General features: G+C 38.1%; 1 pseudogene; it reads right to left on the reverse strand.

Moving 5' to 3' along the window:
- Positions 1-18,843: 18,843 nt before the first annotated feature.
- Positions 18,844-18,943, reverse strand: LOC138808166 (U6 spliceosomal RNA; annotated as a pseudogene).
- Between the last annotated feature and the right edge of the window lie 689 nt (positions 18,944-19,632).

Here is a 19,632-nt window from a genome sequence, read left to right on the forward strand (position 1 = left end):
TTGTGACATCACATTGATAGACATCAAGATCATAGTGGCACAATATGAACTCACAAATCTGTTAGGACTTCATCATATTTGTGAAACACATGACTTTAGAGACAAAACAGTCCCTTTGTGAACTCATATCTTCATTGTGAATTAATGACATTTGAGATCTGGCATGCCATTGTGACATTTCCAACCAATTGTGACAGCACAAACCTATTATACTAGAAACACATTGTGATCTAATAGCCATTGTGACAGCACAATCCCTTTGTGATCCCACACTTTCATAGTGATAATACTAACCCACTGTGAAATTCCAATCCTCTCAAGCCCAATCCAGGTATGAAATGTGATACTCGAATCCAGTGTGACATCTAGATCATGGTGACATCACACTGATAGATGTCATGAGCATTTTGTCATATTCTGACAACACACACCTGTTAGGACTTCATCACTTTTGTGAAAATACATGCCTTAGGAGACATCAGATTCCCTTTGTGAGCTCATGTACTTATTGTGAGTTAATGAAAATTGAAATTAAATGTGTCATTTTGATATCACCAAGCCATTGTGACATCACACACTTCTTAAGTCATCAGTGTGGCATCACAAATTATGATATCAAAACATTATTAAGTCATCATATTGCAACATCACATTGCCATTATGATATCACTATCCCATTGTGTTTTCAAAAAACTAGTATGTCTTCATAGCATTTTAGAAAATTCATGGTCATTTATACATGTCTTCTTCTGTGAACTCATATCCTCATTGGACATGTGAAACTGGACATGTGATTATGAGGTGTGACTTCACAAAACTATTTGATATCATCACCAATGTGTCATCACAAAACTATTGTGAGCTTTCATTGCCATTTGACATCACTATCACATTGTGACATTGCAAACCTATTAGGAACTCTTATCACCTTTGAAAAAACACATGCCCTTTGTGACAACACAGTCCCTTTGTGGAACTATACCCTCATTATGAACTGACAATTGATATCAGACATGCCAATTTAATATCATGAACCCTTTGTGACATCACCAGAGTGACATAACATTTTCATTATGACAGCATCAACTACTTTTGACATGACAAAACTACAAGGACAAGATAGCATTATGAGATCACATTTTCATTGTGATGTTATAAAAAGATTGTGAATGCCTGTTTTTAACTTTTTTTTGTCGGTCGTGGGGCTTGAACTCTGGGCTTAGGCGTTGTCCCTGCTCTTCAGCTCAAGGCGAGTGCTCTATCACTTGAGTCTGAGAGCCACTTCCGGTTTTCTAATGGTTTATATTGGGAATAAGATTCTCATAGACTTTCTAGCCTAAGCTGGCTTTGAACCGCGAACCTCAGATCTCAGCCTCTGGAGTAGCAAGGATTACAGGCGTGAGGCACCGGCGCCCAGCTTTTTCATTTTATTTCAAATTTGACATGCATGTTAATATCAGAAACATAATGTGAACTCATAACCATTGTAACATCATAAATTAGCAATGACATCAAATTGTCATTATGACACCATCAGCTCATTGTGACATAACCAAACGACAATGGCATCACAGCAATATAAATCACAGTGACATTGTTACATCATAGACTTAACAGTGTGAAGGCCTATTCTGTGAATTCATTCTATATCAGAAACCGATTTTGACCATATAACCATTGTGATATCACAATCCTTTGTAACATCACATTGTCATTGTGATATCATCAACCTGCTGTGCCATCACAAACCAGTCCTGTCCTTATAAGTTTTGTGACAAACTGCCATTGCCATATATTAGGCCCTTTCTGAGCTCATAATCTGTTTTCAATCTGATATTTCTGGTATGACAGGTGATATCGGAAATTCCTGGTGACATCAAACTGCCAGATGTCATGACCATTTTGTCATATTGTGACCTCATATTTCTAACAAAACATGCCTTTGGAGACATTACAGTCCCTTTTTGAACTCATATATTCATTGCCAATTAATGACAGTTGAGATCTCCCATTCCACTCTGACATCGTGAACCCATTGTGACATCACAAACTTATTGTGACCTCATCATGAGAATAGCATCAACAACTAATTGTTTTATCAAATCATTATTTTGACATGATATTGTGGTATTGCTGTTGTGATATCACTCTCCCATTTTGTTTTTACAAACCTGTTATGGCCTCATCAGATCTTAGAAAATTCATGGACTTTGAGACTTCAAGCTCCTTCTGTGTACTCATGTACATATGACCTCAAAGGCAAGGAGAAAATCCATCGAGTCACATTTAATATAATAAACCATTTTTCACTAGAAAGGGGACTGTGATTAACTTGTCCAGGACTTGATACCCAGGTTCAAGTGCAGCCTTGATCACCAAACCTCAGACCTCCAATGGGCAGCTCCACCCTTTCTTAATTGTTCTGCAAAACACCAACCACAAAATTATGATCTCCAAAGCTCCAAAGCTCAATGGGCAAGGCTTTTTTCTTTTCCATTCTTCCCTCCTTTTCTAGAGACCTGTCATTCCTTCCTCGTCTTTACCTTTTTCCCTTCCACCACTTCCTTCTTCTCTTCAGGCCTCTCCTCTCCACAGGCCTGCCCTACTCGGCCCCAGTGACCAATTGCCAACCTTCTGCTCTCCCTCAGCTTCCACCCTTCTCAGGTTTTTCCTTTCCTGCTGTCTCACAACTTTCTCCCATCCAGGTAACTCCCATTTTTATCTCCCCTTAAATGCCCTGAAAATGCAACTTATATATAGGTTGTACCCCTCCTCCCTCCAACGGATCTCAAGACTAACAGTTTTCAGCCATCACTTCCAAAACTGCCCAATGCTCAATCACTTCTTGACAGCTCACCGTGTGAGGCTTGACACCTCCACCTTTGGCAGCATTCCCCACACTCTCCGGTTGGCCAAGCCAAGAATTTACAATGAATATCGGCTCCCACCGATAATTCTGGCCCCACTGGTTATTATAGTATCCTCATAGTGAATTAGAAGAAATTGAAATTGTCTATATCACTGTTATATTACAAACTTGATGAGACATCTTTAACTCTTTGTGACCTCATCACCTCGGAAACATCACAAACTCTTTGTGTTATCACATTGCCATTGTACCAACATGATCACATTGTGAAATCCCAAAACTATTATGACTTCAGAAGCTTTGAAAGAAAGCATGGCCTTTGTGACATGACAGACCTTTTGTATACTCCTATCCTCATGTTGAGCTAATGACAATTGAGATCAGGCATGCCATTTAACATCGCAAAACCTTTGTGACATAATCACCAGTGTAACATCACATTGTCATTATGATAACATCAGCCCATCATGACATCATAAAACAACAATAACATCAAATCACATGTAATTGTGATGTCACAGATACATTGGAATGCCTATTCTGTGATCTCATTCTATTTCAAATATTGCTGGTGGGTTGATATCAGAAATACATTGTGACCACATAAGCATTATAATATCACAATACCTTGATGACACCACATTGCCATTATTATATCACTAATGCACTGTGACATCACAAAACAGTCTTATCCTCATAAATTTTTTGACATGCTGCCAGTGTGATCTCTTTGGCCTCCCTGAGTTCATAAATTGTTTAACTCATAATTCTTCAGGCATGACATGTGATATCAAAAATCCACTGTGATATGATGACCACTGTGACATCACACTGCCAGATTTCTTGACACTGAGTCACATGAGGACAACACAAACATATTAAGACGCATTACACTTGTGCCAACGTATGCCTTTGGATACATGATTATCCATTGTGAACTTATATAGTCATTGTCAATTAGAGATCTGGCATGAGATTGTGACATCACCAACCCATTGTCAAATCACAAACCTATGTGACCTCATCACCTGTATGGCATCACCATTTGTAACTTCAAAACCATACTATCTCATGTAATGGTAGCATCACATTGCCAATGGGATATCTCTGTCTCATTGCATTTTCACCAGCCTATTATGTCCTCATATTTTACAAAATTCATGGCCTTTCTGACTTCTAGCTCCTTATGTGAACTCGTATCTTCATTGTGATCTAATAGAATGAAATTGGACATGTAATGGTGATATTACACATTCATTGTGACATCACTATCCAAGTGTGACCTTATCATCACTTGACATTACAAACTCATTGTGACATCATATTGCCACAGTGATATCATGATCACCGTGTGACACCCCAAAACTGTTGTGACCGCTTAGCAACTTTGAAAAAGCACGTGGTGTTTGTGATATCATGGTCCCTTTGGGTAACCATGTTGTCATTATGAACAAAGACAACTGACATCAGACATGCCAAATTACCATTACAAACGCATTGTGACATCACCTCCAGAGTGAGATCACATTGTTGTTATAATACCATCAGTCCATTGTTACATCCCAAAATGACAATGACATCATGGCATTATGACATCACATTTTCATTGTGAGGTCCTAGAGACAATGTGATTGCCTGTTCTGTGATTTTATTCTATCACAAATGTGGCATATAGGTTTATTTCAGAAACCCATTGTGACCACACCATCATTGTGACGTTACAATCCCTTTTTGACCTCATATTGACATTGTGATATCATTACTGCAATGAAACACCACAAACCTGACTTGTCCTCATAAATTTTGTAACAAGCCACTACCTTGGCTGGGCTGGATGCGGAGAGCTAAATTCAGTCTCAACCATGAACCCTCAGACCTCCAAAGAACAGTTCAGCCATTTGTTAACTGGTCTGCAAACAACCAACCGCCAAAATAATGATCTCCAAAGCTCCACACTTCAAAGGCCAAGGCTGTTTTCCTATCTCTTCATTCTCCTTCTCTACAGATCTGTCCTACCTTTCAGCTTTTTCATTTTTTCCTTCCAGCATTCCATTCTTTGCTTCAGGCTGCTCTGCTCTTGACAGGCCTGCCTTGCCTTGTCCAGGTGGCCAGTTGCCATCCTTCACCACCTCCTCTCTCTCAATTTCCTCTCCTCCCAGGTCTTTGCCCTCCAGCAGTCTCATCACTTCTTTCCATCCAGGCCTTTAACCTTTTTCTCTCCCCTTCTCTTGCTCTGAAAATGCAGCTTATATATAGGCTGTACCCTTCCCCAACTGCAATAATTTCTTGCCTTCCAGTTTTTAATTATCACTTACCAAATGTCCATGCCCAAAAACTTCTTGGCAGATCACCATGTTAGGCTTGACATCCTATCTCCTTCAGCAGCATGTCCTGCTCCCTCCAGTGTCATGCACCCCCCCCTTTCAATTGGTCCAGATTAGGAGGCCATGATGACTATCTGTTCCCGTGGATTATAGGGGCACTGCTGGTTATTACAGTGTCCTCATGGTCAACTAGTAGCAATTGAAATTGGACAAAAAATTGTGATATTACGAACTCATGACATAACTAACCCATTGTGACCTCATCACCACTGTGACATCACAAACCCGTTGTGACTTCACATTGTTGTTTTTGATACCAAGATCACATTGTGACATTTCAAATCTATTATAGCCTCTTATAACATTTGAAAAATACATAGCTTTGTGATATCAGAGTCCCTTTGTGTACCCAAAGCCACACTGTGAAATATTGACAATTGAGAATCAGACATGACATTTTGACATCCAAAACAGTTTGTGAGATCACCATAATTGTGACATCAGATTATCATTTTTATACCATCTACTCATTGTGAAATCACAAAACTATAATGATAGAATTATAACTTCACATTGTCATCGTGATATCATAGACACATTATGAATGCCTTTTCTGTAATTTCATTCTATTTAAAATGTGGTATGTAGGTAGATATCATAAAAAATCAGGAACTCATAATCATTGTGAGATCACAATCCCTTTGTATATCAGGTTGCCATTGTCATATTACTCAACCACCGTGATATCACAAACCTATCCTCTCATGATAACTTTTGTGACATGCTGCAATTCTGATACCTTAGGCCTTATTGTCTTCATAATCTGTTGTTGACCTCATTAGATTTCATATATGACATTTGATATCACAAATTCCCAGTGACATCATGACCATGTTGGCATCATACTGCCAGATGTCATATCCATTGTGTCAAATTCTGACATCACAAAACTTTTAGGATTTCAATATATGTGTGACAACACATACTTTTAGAGAAACCACAGTCCCTTTGGGAACTCATATACTCATTGTAAGTTAGGACAACTGAGAATCATAATGTCATTGTGACATGCCCAACACATCACCAATATTTTGTGACCTCACAACCAATGTGGAATCAACTAGTAGTGACACCAAAACAATATTTTGACATGATGTAATGAGTTGACATTGTCATGGTGATATCACTCTCCCATTGTTCATTCGCAAACCTAAAATGACCTCCTAACATTTTTAAAAATTCATGTCCATTAGTACTTCCAACTCATTCTGTGAACTCGTATGCACATTGTGAAATAGTAACAATTGAAAATGTACTTGTGTTTAGATATTACAAATCATTATGACGTCAAAAACCCATTGTGACCTCATCACAACTGTGTATCATAAAGCTATCATGACCCCTATGTACCTTTGAAAACACACAAGGCATATGTGACATCATAGTCCCTTTCTGTACCCATATCCTCATTGTGAATACATGACAATTGAATTTATATATGCCATTGTAACATCACAAACCTTTGTGCCCCATCACCAGTGGGACAACACATATTCATTATTACACAATTACCTCCTTGCAACATCACCAATTTACAATGACCTCATAGCATTATGACATTTATTGTCATTGTGATGTCATAGTCACATTGTAAATGCCTATTCTCTTATTTCATTCTATTTCAAATGTGGCATGTGGGTTGATGTCAGAAATATATTGTGATCTTATAAATATATGGCATCACAATCACTTTGTGACATCACAGTGCCATGGTGATATCACTAACACACTGTGATATCACAAACCTGCCCTGTCCTCAATAGTCTTGTGATGTGCAGCAATTGTGATGTCTTAGGCCCTTTATGAGCTCGTAATGTGTTTTCAACCTTATAATATTGCAGTTATGATATATGATATCAGAAATCCACTGTGACATCATGACCATTGTAACATCACACTGACAGACATCATAAATATTGTGTCACACTGTGACATCACAATCCTCATCTGACTTCATAACGTTTGTGAAAACACATGACTTTGGAGATACCACAGTCTGTTTTGAACTCATATTCTCTGTGATTTCATAAGAAATGAGATCCGTTATGCCATTTCGATATCACTAATCAATTGTGACATCATAGACCCCTTACCGTATGGCATCACCAATTAATTGTGACATCAAAACCTTTTGTAATGTCACAATGTGACACGATGATCATGACATCTGTCAGTGTGATGTCACAATGGTCATGATGTCACAGTTGATTTCTGTTATCTCAAGTCATACATGAAATATGAGGTTGATAACAAATTATGAGGGCAAAAAGGTCTAAGATATCACAATGTCAGCATGTCACAAAAGTTATGAGGACAGGAGAGCTTTCTGATGTCACATTGTGTTAGAGATATCACAATGGTACTGTGATGTCACAAAGTGATTATGATGTCAAAATGGTTTGTAGGCACAAAATTGCGTTTCTGATATCAACTCTCATGCCACATTAGAAATACAATGAAATCACAGAATAGGAATTCACAATGAGTCTATGATGTCACAATGAGAATTGTTGTCATAATGCGATTCTGTCATTGAGTTTGGTGATGTCACAATGAGCTGATGCTCTCATAATGAAAATGTGATGTCACACTGTTGAGGATGTCATAAACACTTTTTGATGTTATAATGGCATGTCTGATCTCAATTGTCATTACTTAACAACAAGGATATGGATACACAAAGGGACTGTGATGTTGAAAAGGGCATGTGATTTTCAAAGGAGCTAAGTGGTCATAATAAATTTGACATGTAACAATGGAATCATCATGTAACAATGACAATGTTGTCACAATGGCTTTGTGATGTAATGGTGGTGATAATGTCAAAATGGGTTTGTGATGTCACAACGAGTTTGTAATACCACAATCAAATTTCCAATTTCAATTGCTACTAATTCACAAGGAGGATACTGTAATAATTAGCAGTGCCCGATAATCTATAGGGTCTGATAATCAGCAGGGGCCCATCTCCTGGCCAGCTGGGAAGGACAAAGAATGCCACCAAAGAAGCTGAGGCATCCTGTGGGAGGGACTGGTGCATTAATCACCATGGGTTGAGCTGTTAAGAAGTGATTGGGTTGTGGGCAGTATGGGATGTGATAGTTGAAAACAGGCAGTTGGAGTGGAGAAGGGGTACAGACTTTATATAGTCTGTTGTTCAGAGCAATAGAAGGTGAGAGAAAAAGGAAAAAGTACTGGAAGGAAAGAACTGGTGTGTTAGCATAATGGGAAAGACCTGGGTGGAGAGGAAGTTGAGAGAGGGCAGAAGGTGAAGGATGGCAACTGACGAGCCCTGCAAAGCAGTTCAGGTCTGTGGAGAGTGGAGAGCCCTAAAGAGAAAAAGGAACTGGTAGAATGGAAAAAGGAAAAGACCTCGAAAGAAGAATAGGTCTGTAGCGAAGGAGAGATAAAGAGAAGAGGAAAAGAGCCTGTCCCTTTGATGTTTGGAACTTTGGATATCATAATTTTGGGGGTTGCTGGTTTGGAGAACAATTATTATATAAAACGTATCTCGATGGATTTTCTTGAACTATAGAGGTCTTAATTTTTGAAGACTCCATCGAGATAATCCATTTGGATTGTATCAGGCCTTGGCCCCAGGGAAAAATCCCCATAGATGTGAGTGTCAGACTTCAGGGTTGAGAGTCTACCTCGAGTGTTTGTCTCCGGAGGTCCAACATGGACAAAAGTCATTTATGTACCTCTAGAGGTGCATCTTGGCAAGCTTGCCAGCTTGTTTAGGACCCCTCTAAGTCCCTCTGTGGCTTCCTTGGGACGCCATCTGGAACCTACTTGAGAGATAATGTAGGGCTTCCATGGGAAGCCATCTGGAACCTCATCAAGAGTACATCTGCAACTTCCTTGAGAAGCCATCTGAGACCTACGCTGGAGGTCATCTGGGGCCTTCTCCAGGGGCCATCTTGGACTTTCTCCAGAAGTCATCTGGGGCTTCCTCAGGAGGCCACCTGAGACCTCTTCAAAAGTAGTCATTGGGGCTTTCTTAAGAGGCAATCTAGGACCACCTCCTGAGGTCATCTGGAGCTTCTTTGGGAGGTCATCTCAGTCTACCATGATGAGAAATCTATGACCGTCTTTGGACATCATCTGGGACTTCCTTGAGAAGCTATATAGGACCTTCTCTGGAGGTCATCTGTTGCTTTCTCAAGAGGGTTATTTGGAACTTCCTCTGGAGTTCATATGTGGCCTCCTTGAGTGGCCATCTGGGAGCTACTTGAGAGGTAATGTCAGCCTCATTGAAAAGACATCTGGAAACTCCTTTGGAGATTATGTGACACTTCCTTGGGAATCAATTTGGAACCTCCATGAGAGGTCATCTAGGGCCTCCTAGGGAGGACATATGTGACATCATTCAGAGGTCATCTTTGCCTTCTCAAGACACAATCTGGGACATTCTCTCTGTCATCTGGGACCTCTTGTAGAGGTCAACATTGATAGGTATGACACATGTGGGTTAAGTGTCTGTCGCTCTTGTTCTTTGTATGTATGCTGATAGTTCTATCTGTGTCCTGCATATACCTGTTTACTCCATTTCTCAGAATGGGAGAACAAGTCCTTAGATTGTCATATCCAAAAAATATTCTCCCCCAGGTTTACAGAATTCCTCAGAGGAAGATGCACTGATGTACTCTCTCTCCTATCCTTTGCCATCAGCACCTCTAATGTTAAGTCTTCTAATACCAAAAGTGGTTAATTGTACTAGTCTGAGGTGGTACAATGTGGTATGTTACCATTATTACCTTTGAGACAGGAACTTGGAGGAGATGGTGGGCATGCCCTATTTCTAGTATATGTTCCCTTTACAACTAGTGACCTGTATAACTGGAAACAGCAAAATCCATCCTTTGCAGAAAAAAAGGGGCTCGTTACTTCATTAGAGACAGTAATTTTCACATACAAGCACATCTGGGATGAGTGTCAGCAAATTTTACAGGCACTTTTCACCTGGTAGAAATGGGAGTGATTCCTGCTTGGTGACTTGAAGGTGGTCCTTCGACCAGAGAGTAGCCCCACTATTGATCCAGAAAGTCTTTCCATAGACTTACCCAAGCTGAGACTAACAGCAATTGAGGTATGGAGGTGCTTACCTATTATTACCAGGTTCTGTTAGCAGGGATACCGCAGTGGCTAAAAAGCCAAATCATCAATCTAAGGTGGGTGAGATGGTACAGTTCCCCAGTGAGTACTCTAATGCTTTTCTGAAACTTCTCCCAGAAGCCTATAGGACATATAGGCCTATTGATCTTGAAGCCCTGGAGAATGAAAGAGCCCTAAATATGGCTTTGTTACCCAGACAGCCCCAAATATTAGAAGAAAACTTCAAAAGTAAGAAGGTTTTGAGGGAAAAAGTTTATTCTAATTTGGAAGTAGTCACCCAGAGGGTGTTTGTTAACAGAGATACCCGGGAAAAAGAGTCTAAGAAGAGGGTTTGAGTTTTGGTAGGAGCACCAGAATAGGGATCAAAAAACTCTTGGCAAAGACAGTAGAATTCATTTCCAAATGGCAATAGGGAACCTCTAAGAATACATCAGTGTGCTTATTGCAAACAAAATGGACATTGGGAAAAGGAATGTCCAAGGAGGAGAAAGATAGAAAATGACAGGTTAATTAATCACATTAACCACCTGGAAAATATGTTCATATCTCTGGAGAAACATGCAAAGGAGCTTGGGGCTCTGAATTCCAACTATGTTCAATTTAAAAAGCAGCCCTCTGAACTTCACAAATGTGGCAAAGAAAAAGTTCCACCCTTCTATCTCAAAACATAGTCTTTTTTTTTTTTTTTGTCAATCGTGGGGCTTGAACTCTGGGCCTGGTTCTGTCCCTCAGCTCTTCAGCTCAAGGCGAACGCTCTACCACTTGAACTACAGCACCACTTCTGGTTTTCTGGTGGTTTATTGGAGATAGGAGTCTCACAGTCTCTCCTGCCCGGGCTGGCTTTGAACCAGGATCCTCAGATCTCAGCCTCCTGTGTAGCTAGGATTACAGGCGTGAGCCACCAGCGCCCGGTTCAAAACATAGTCTTATAAAAGACTGTGTCTCCAATATGTGCCAGTCAAACCCACCAAGAGATTAAAAGCACATAGAAAAGCACATTGGAGAAAACAGAGAGAATTATTTGACGTGAAGAAAAGATTTGAAGATATAAATTAGGAACTTGTGAGAGTCAAAAATGAGAAAAAAAATCCTCAAAAGGAAACTAGAAAACACTCAAAATCAAATGAAATTCAAGTACATTAACCTGGGTGAGCATGAGGCAAATTAGGGGACCACAGGTCAAACAGAAGCACAGGACAGCAATTTTGCCATCCTTGCTAACCACAAGTGAGGCCAAGAAGAGATCCTGATGCTGCATTAAGAAATCATTTCCATGAAAAAGGAGCTGGACCTCATATAAGAATGTATTAGGCTGAAGTACATGTCAATTATCAGCTTTGAAGTGTGTCACCAGAAATTCAAAGCAAAAGAGAAAGAAGGAAAGGGTAGTTAACAGAGAAAATGGGGAAGTGCTGTGTCATAGAAGATGAGGCCAAGAAAAGTGAAAAGAAAAATATCAGGCCCAAGTTCTCAATTATTAACTAATGCCCTAGGAATAAATTGGAAGTTACAATCCATGTATAAGCCTCAGAGTTCAAGCAATAGAAAGAATGAATATGACCTTAAAGGAAACTTTAACTAAATTAAATACAGAAACTGGCAATGGCTAGGTAAGCCTCTTCCTCTTCACTCTCCTTTGAGCAAGATGTAGCCCTTATGTTAATGGATTCAATCCCTTGAAATACTTTAATGTAGAACACCCCCTTGGGTTCCTAAAATTAGGAAGGCTATATTAACAGAAATGTCTAACTACAATCTGCAGGTTTTACAACATATTCTTTTATGTACCTATCCTTTGGTAACCAAGGCCCAACGGCTGGATAAGAAAAAGTCCAACTGAAGGGGAGGGACCAAGAAAGTGATGGAACAGCAGGGAAACACCAGAGCTCTCTCCAACCAAATACTGAGTTTGGGTATCAATGCTCTGTTTCTCCAAGTGACCCACAAAAAAAAGGCAATTACACATAGAGATAAAGGAAGTGCAAAATGAAAAGGGAAAAACCTACAGAGACAGTAAAGTGGGAAGACCCTTCCCCCACCCTTTGTTGGTGATGGTGCTCCACGTTGCGCAGCTTAAGTGATGGGGTTTTGTGCCAAGCTGCTTAAGTGCCCCGGGACTGGACTCTCTGAGAACCACACACCCACAAGCATCCCAAGTCTCCCAGGAGACTCCCAAGAGCTGGGCCAACCCAGAATATACAAACAGAAATCTCAGAAGGCAGAGATGGAACAGACTCCCCTCACCCTCCCTGGTACAGCTCCTCTGCCTGGTTGGTACAAGTAGCCCAGCCCAGTCAGGAGCAGTAGCAGCTGTCAACAGTGGCAAACGACAGTAGTCTCTCAGGGTGGCACCTCTGTCCTGCTGGTGTAAATAGCCTAGCCTAACCTGGAACAGCAGCAGCAGCTGGCAGTGCTGGCAAACCACCCAGAATTTGGACACAATGCCTCTTGGCACTTGCCCAGACAGACCATCCTGGGGCGGCAGCGTTGGCTGAGGTGGGGACAGCTACAGTGAACAAGTCCAGACCTGTGGTGGTTTGTGCTTCTCCATACTGGCCTGCATAAGTGGCCCAGCCTAACCTGAGAAATTGTAACTCCTATGTACGGTATGTTCACAAAAAAATAAAATAAAATAAAAAAGAAATAAAAAAGAAAAAAAGTGTAGGGAAAAGTTTTATAAAGATCCATTACACTTAAATCATGATTTATTGAATGGAAATTCCCTTGTACAACTAGTTAATGAAAATATAATTAAAAACAATGGAGACATCTGATCTTAAACTGTGTTCTCTTAAACCATGAGTCAATATAACAGTTAACTCCTCAGAAATTTTCTTTGCAGGTATTTTCCTCATAGTGACAGAAAAATGATCAATGCAATGAATATCAATACATCACATTGCACATCAGAAAGAGACACAATAAAAATCACAGTAAAAATGTTAGAATTCACCACATGATAAAATAACAGGTAGAATATGCCAAATGTTAATTGATTATTTTTCCAAGTACTTTACCTGTGGTATCAAATTTAATCCTCAGAATAATTCCATAAAGTGGAACTACCTACATTTTTAATTCTCAGATGATGATATTGAAGTCTTCAGAGTTGTAATTACTAGTACAACATTGCACACATGGTAAGCGTTAGCCTGAGGTTCATCCCCGACTGTATCAATTAACCACATTCTATTTTATGACTAATATTCTAGGAAAACTTCCCAGAATTATTGTCTACACTCATAATATTTGAGCTTATCTTTGTTAGAAAATAGGGAACTGTAATATGAAAACTCGAAGTTCAGAATCAATGCATACCTCCCTGGTGAAAGGAACTGCTAAAGTATAACATTCTTGATTTCTAGGTCAAAATAGCAGAAATCATATTCGATCCCTTCACTCAACACTGCACTGCCTGGGGACCCTAACTCTGTTTAACACTGTCTTACTGAAAGAATGACCTCCCCAATTCCTGATGGAAACAGACTGCAGGTCTTATGGACCAATCATTTCCACATTGTAGCTCAACTAAGTTGTTTACCATTAGAAGTATTTTGATTGCTTTTTATACCCAACCTTTTGAGAGAAAGGTACTACTTTAAAATGCTATTAAAGCAACACAGATATAAAAATCACCTTTGACCCCAGATAAATAATTTACCTTTCATTTACCCAAAAATGCACTCTGACCTATTATTAATGTTAGGAATGAGAGAATAAAAAATCATAGACAACAAGGCCTAAGCATGAATTAAAGCCTCTCCAACTTCTGAATACAATTGGTTTAAAAAGACATTAAGGGCTGGGAAGGTGGCTCAGTGGTAGAGCGCTTGTCTTGCATGCATGAAGCCCTGGGTTCGATTCCTCAGCACCACATAAGCAAAAAGAAAAAAATCGCAAGTGGTGCTGTGGCTCAAGTGGAAGACCGCTAGCCTTCAACTGAAGAGCTGAGGGACAGCACCCAGGCCCAGAGTTCAGGCCCCACTACCAGACTCCCCCACCCCCGAAAAAAAGACATCAATACTACTATATTTGTTCAAAATTTCTTATGATACTGAAGATTCAATTGTAAACTGTTAAAACTTGAAAATAACTCATTTTCTTGGGAGTAGGAAACAAAACACAAGATTAATCCTAATCATTTTCAAAGACATTTATTTATACTACAAATTCACTCTTATAACTACAAAGATTCTAAAAATAACTGAAGCATAGTTTCACGAAGGACATAATTTAACTTCATCATATTCATTCAAAGGACTTTGCTAATAGAAAATAAATTTATTCTAATAATTAGCTCACCCAATTCACTTCCATTCTTTTATTCTATATCTTTTATTTTCATAAAAACTGGCTTTTCATAAAATGATGCATAAAAAGCCTATATACCCACTTACATTTTCAGATTTTAACAATGTTTATTTCAGAAATGTCTTTAGCTGTATAGTCAATGAACTGAAATAACACTAAAATATTCAAAGGGTTTTCAGAAATTACAAGACGCGCTCTGGGATGTTATTTATATTGGAAAGGATATTCAAAAAGCCTTATTTGTTAAAGTTGTGATAGTTACTCCCACAAAAGTACTATTAATGGAGAAACCTTTGTATGTATAATACAACTTCAAATGCATCCACACTCTGGAGGTGATACATGCTTTTTGTTTGTATTTGCAATGTGTATCTAACAAACATATCCACAATACTGATTTTCAGTCAATATGATGGGATATTCAAACCTAAAAAATAAGGGGTTTATTATCTTAGTGTGAATAGATACAATCTTACAAAGAAAGTTATTTTCAACAGAAATCCACCTTGAGTTTCACAGGAATAACCGGAGAGTAATACCTGTTTGGTCAAGTTTGTCAAAATTACTCTATGAGTATATCTTAAAAGTATATCCAATTTAAGAGGTCAAATACATATTTTGTACCAACAGTCATCTTACAGCAATAACTTACTACCTAATTATATGAGTATCTTCTTTCCTAGCATATACTAAGAGCTGAAAGTGATCTCTTTTATCTAATTTAATGGTGTAAATGCTTTGATTATGATGATGTTATTATTTGACAAATAAAATGTACAGAAGGGTGGTTCCACTGAAATGACAAGACGGAACACTGATAAATAACAATATTGCAACATAGCTCTTTTCAGCCTCACTCTGTCCACATTGGCAAGCAACATTGCAACCTCACACACACACACACACACACATACACACACACACACACAATGTGCGCACATGTAAACACACATATTCATGAATGCCAAATTCAGGGTTTACTGTACATAAAAGTTCAATTAAAATATTAGTGATTAGAAAAAAATGATAGTTTGACTTATTACAAAATAAAACATAATCCAATCACCAAGGTTGTTACATTTTACCTGTCTCTCCACGTGACCACTTAATTTATTTTTAGTTCATTCATTCATTCATCATTCATTAGTTTAGTGCCAATAATGGAGCTTGAACTCAGGGCCTGGCTCTGTCCCAGAATTTGTTACGTTTTTGTTTTAGTTTTCTCAATGCTAGCATTTTACTGCTTATACTACAGCTACATTTCTAGCTTTTGCTGGTTACTTTCAAACCAGAATCTACTGGACATTTTTGTCTGGTTTCAAAGCACAGTCATCAGATTTCGTCTTTCTGATTAGGTAGGATTAAAGACCTGAGCCACCCGTGTGGCTCTTAATTTTTCCTGTACATATGTAATGCAATGCACATACTTAGATAGTAATTTAAAACTGAGAGCATAGAAGCAAGATGTACAGTGATGATATTGTCCTGTCAGAAATTCAAGTTAGTAATGTAAATTTCTTCTTAAGACCATACAGAAAAATTACTTAAGAAGAAATCTGATGTTGTGTGTGTATATGTGTGTGTGTGTGTGTGTGTGTGTGTGTGTGTGTGTGTGTGTGCTGTTGCAATATGTTCCACATATAAGCACTGCACAGCGGTGTCCAGCCATTCACAGTTATTGCATGAATATCTGCTTTGAGATACCAACTCATGGGCAATGTCTAGGTGTCGACTCTAGGTTTCGCGATGAAGAGGGGTATACTCATCCTCATCCCTAGTATTCATATAAGTGGCCCTTTTGGAAAGTACTCTCCACAATGTAGTAAGCTGCAAGACAAGCACTCTACCACTGAGCCACCTTCCCAGCCCAAGGATTAAGATTCTTGTTTGTAATTTGGTCAAGGCTATGTCTCTTTACATAGGAGACTAAAAATGTATTTACTAATTTCAAGTAAATACATAAATTCTATTTCCATCTCTTTTAAAAAATAAAAAAATTTGTTTGCTCTGTAAATTGATTAGAAGCATGGATTTTGTGGCTAGCTATGTCATTTCACATCTGTATCTCTTTTCCTCTTTCTCTTTCATGGTTCTCATAGACAATATGGTTGCCCATAATTATCCTAATTTATTTTGCTTTTATATTTTTAGTTGCATCATTTCACTTTCTGCTCTGCCATTTCCCAGAACAGCAGCACATAAACAGAAAAATCCAGAATTGGTTCTGTGGCTCAAGTTGTAGAGCGCTTGCCTTGATTTGAAGAGCTAAAGGACAGTGCCCAGGCCCAGAGTTCAGGCCCTACAACTAATTTTAAAAAAGAATCTAAATACTTGATAATTCTACTAACAGATCTGACTGAAATCAGTTGAATCACACTTTTCCTGTACAATGAAGGAATAGCAGCTACAGAAGGCAGGCAGATTGTATCTGTGACAAAACTTTGTGGAAAATGGAATCGAGGATTACTTACTGGTGATTCACTAGCACTTGAAACATGATTCTGAACTATTGCTTGCTGATTCTGAACTATTGCTTTGATCATTATATTTTCCAAGAAGAAAAAGTGGAATTTAATTGATAGTAAAGGACTACTAATACATTTTGACTTCTCATTAAGCATCTTGAATCATCAAAATCACTTGAAGAAGCATCTTGAATCATCAAAATCACTTGAAGGCAATAGACAGGCCTATTTTTAGATGAAAACAAGTGTCTTTAAAAAAACAAGAATTTAGGTAGTCATACCAAGGAATTCTATTTTACTACTGCATTATACATTTTTTCTAATGTTGGATACCAACATTAGAAAGCTACTAGAAAGCTCTTAAAGCCCATATGTTGAATAGTGAGTTCTCTTACACTCTAACATGATATTTCCCAAATCATTTACAAAGAAGGCATTGTTTCCTATTTTCTCATTCCTAGAATAAGCTGCACATGAAGACACCAAGGGTCCTCATGTTCAGACAAGGAACAAGATGAAAAAGTGAGGAATGGTATCAATTTCAAGAAAAAAATGGAGTAGGATCCAAGCAAATTTCTTCTTTGGGATGCCGAAATTAATCCACTTACTATGGTGTGAAGACTACTTTCCAAAAAGGCCACCCAGATGAATACTAGGGATGAGGATGAGTTTACACCTCTTCATATGGAAGTCTAGAGTGGACATTTAGATATTGTCCATGAGTTGGTAGCTCCAGGCAGATATTCATGCAGTAACTCTGAATGGCTGACACCACTGCACAGTGCTTATATGTGGAATAATACCAGAGTGGCAGATACCAATCCCCAAACTAAAGGCCTCTTGTCCGCATTGCATGTTGCTGCTGGGAATAGAAATCGAAAAGATACTCTGTTGAACAATTATATCAAACCAGGTTTGAAGAACTGCTTGGAAGAAACTGCATTTAATATTGCCAAAAGGATAAGTATGTATCACTACCTCTTTGAAGTTGTGGAAGTTGTACAAATTGTTCTCATAAGTCGTAATGGTTTGGTTAAGTTTCTTAAATTTCAAAAATGCCAGTCCATCCTTTGTGTCCCTACAATTTTTTTCACAATACAAAGCAACAGCAATACCTTACTTTAAAAATTCATGGATTCCATGGTATTCTTCCAAGTGAATTGCCTGACTCTGATGTCAAAATATATTCAAGAGTTTTTTGTATACATCTATAATGATTTCTGCAGAGTTTGTGATTTTTTTAATCAGAAATTATTTTAATTTATCTGTTGAAATGAATAGTATAGAAACTAAAGATGTTCCTGGTGCTTTTGGAAAAAAAGTATATCTATGTTTGTACAATATCCATAATCTATTTCATTCGCTCCTAGATATAATACTTTGAATTCTACATTTTTATATAATGTATAGTTTCATTAATAAATGTGTCCTTTCAGATTGCATTCCATATAGAAAAAGTTTAAGATTCCTTTTTTTCCTAGGTCCTTATATTATTTTATTTCTTTGGGATAAAATGACAATGTTATCTAATTTCAAGTTTTGTAAAGGTTATGATATATAAAGGCCTTTCTAAGGTGAAGATTTAATACACTGATGTCAAACTAACCTTTAATTCTATGAATTACATGTATTGTAACACTTGTATTTTTGTAATCAACTTTTTAATAACTGTTTTTATATTTCTTGCATCAGAAAAATGAAAAATATGGAATACTTCACAAATTTTCATATCATCCTTGTGCAATTGCCATGTTAATCTCTGTATTATTGTAATTTTGGTAGACCTGCTGCTGAAGCATGTAGTACCCTCTAAATTTAAGTACTTAATGATGTAATCTTTATACAGGCATATATCCATGGTTGCCTATTTGTAACAAGGAACCCTTATTGTTCCTTAAAATGCGATTGATCTTATTTCTCTAAAATTCTGTGTATAGTGGAAAAGCTTATATCATTTGGTCGATTGCTCATATTTACAATTTTTTTGTCAATGACTATTTTGTCGTTTTCATTTTAAATTTGATCATACTTTGAAGCCTTTAAAGCTAAGTCCAACGGTGATGGCTTTTCAAGTACTTATTCATCACCTGAGTTATCTTTGCAGAGCTAATGGATTCCAAGTAAGCCTTGCTTGAGAGCTACTTCTAAACTTCTTTAGCTTAAAATTTCCCAAATGAGGTCTTGCTGGGACAAATGTCTACCTGAACCTTTACCCTTCTTCCTTGTAGGAACAGACCAACCAGAATATCTTACCCTGACAGCATAGATTGTCTTACTGGAACAAAACTAATTTTAGTTAGAAGGGATCATAGAGAGATGAACAGTTCAGACAGAATTGTTCAGAATGGAAGGTATTTTATCAAAATATAATTGTTTATTATACTTATCATTTCAAAAATAGCTAAAGCCAAGAAGGTGAAAAAATTTTCATATGCTTGATTACCTACTGTCCTGGCCTGTCTATCATCCAACCAGGCAGGAACTTACA

Source organism: Dipodomys merriami, unplaced genomic scaffold, assembly GCF_024711535.1.
Source record: "Dipodomys merriami isolate MVZ:Mamm:240054 unplaced genomic scaffold, mDipMer1.0.p SCAF_444, whole genome shotgun sequence".
In the NCBI taxonomy this organism is placed as follows: domain Eukaryota; kingdom Metazoa; phylum Chordata; class Mammalia; order Rodentia; family Heteromyidae; genus Dipodomys; species Dipodomys merriami.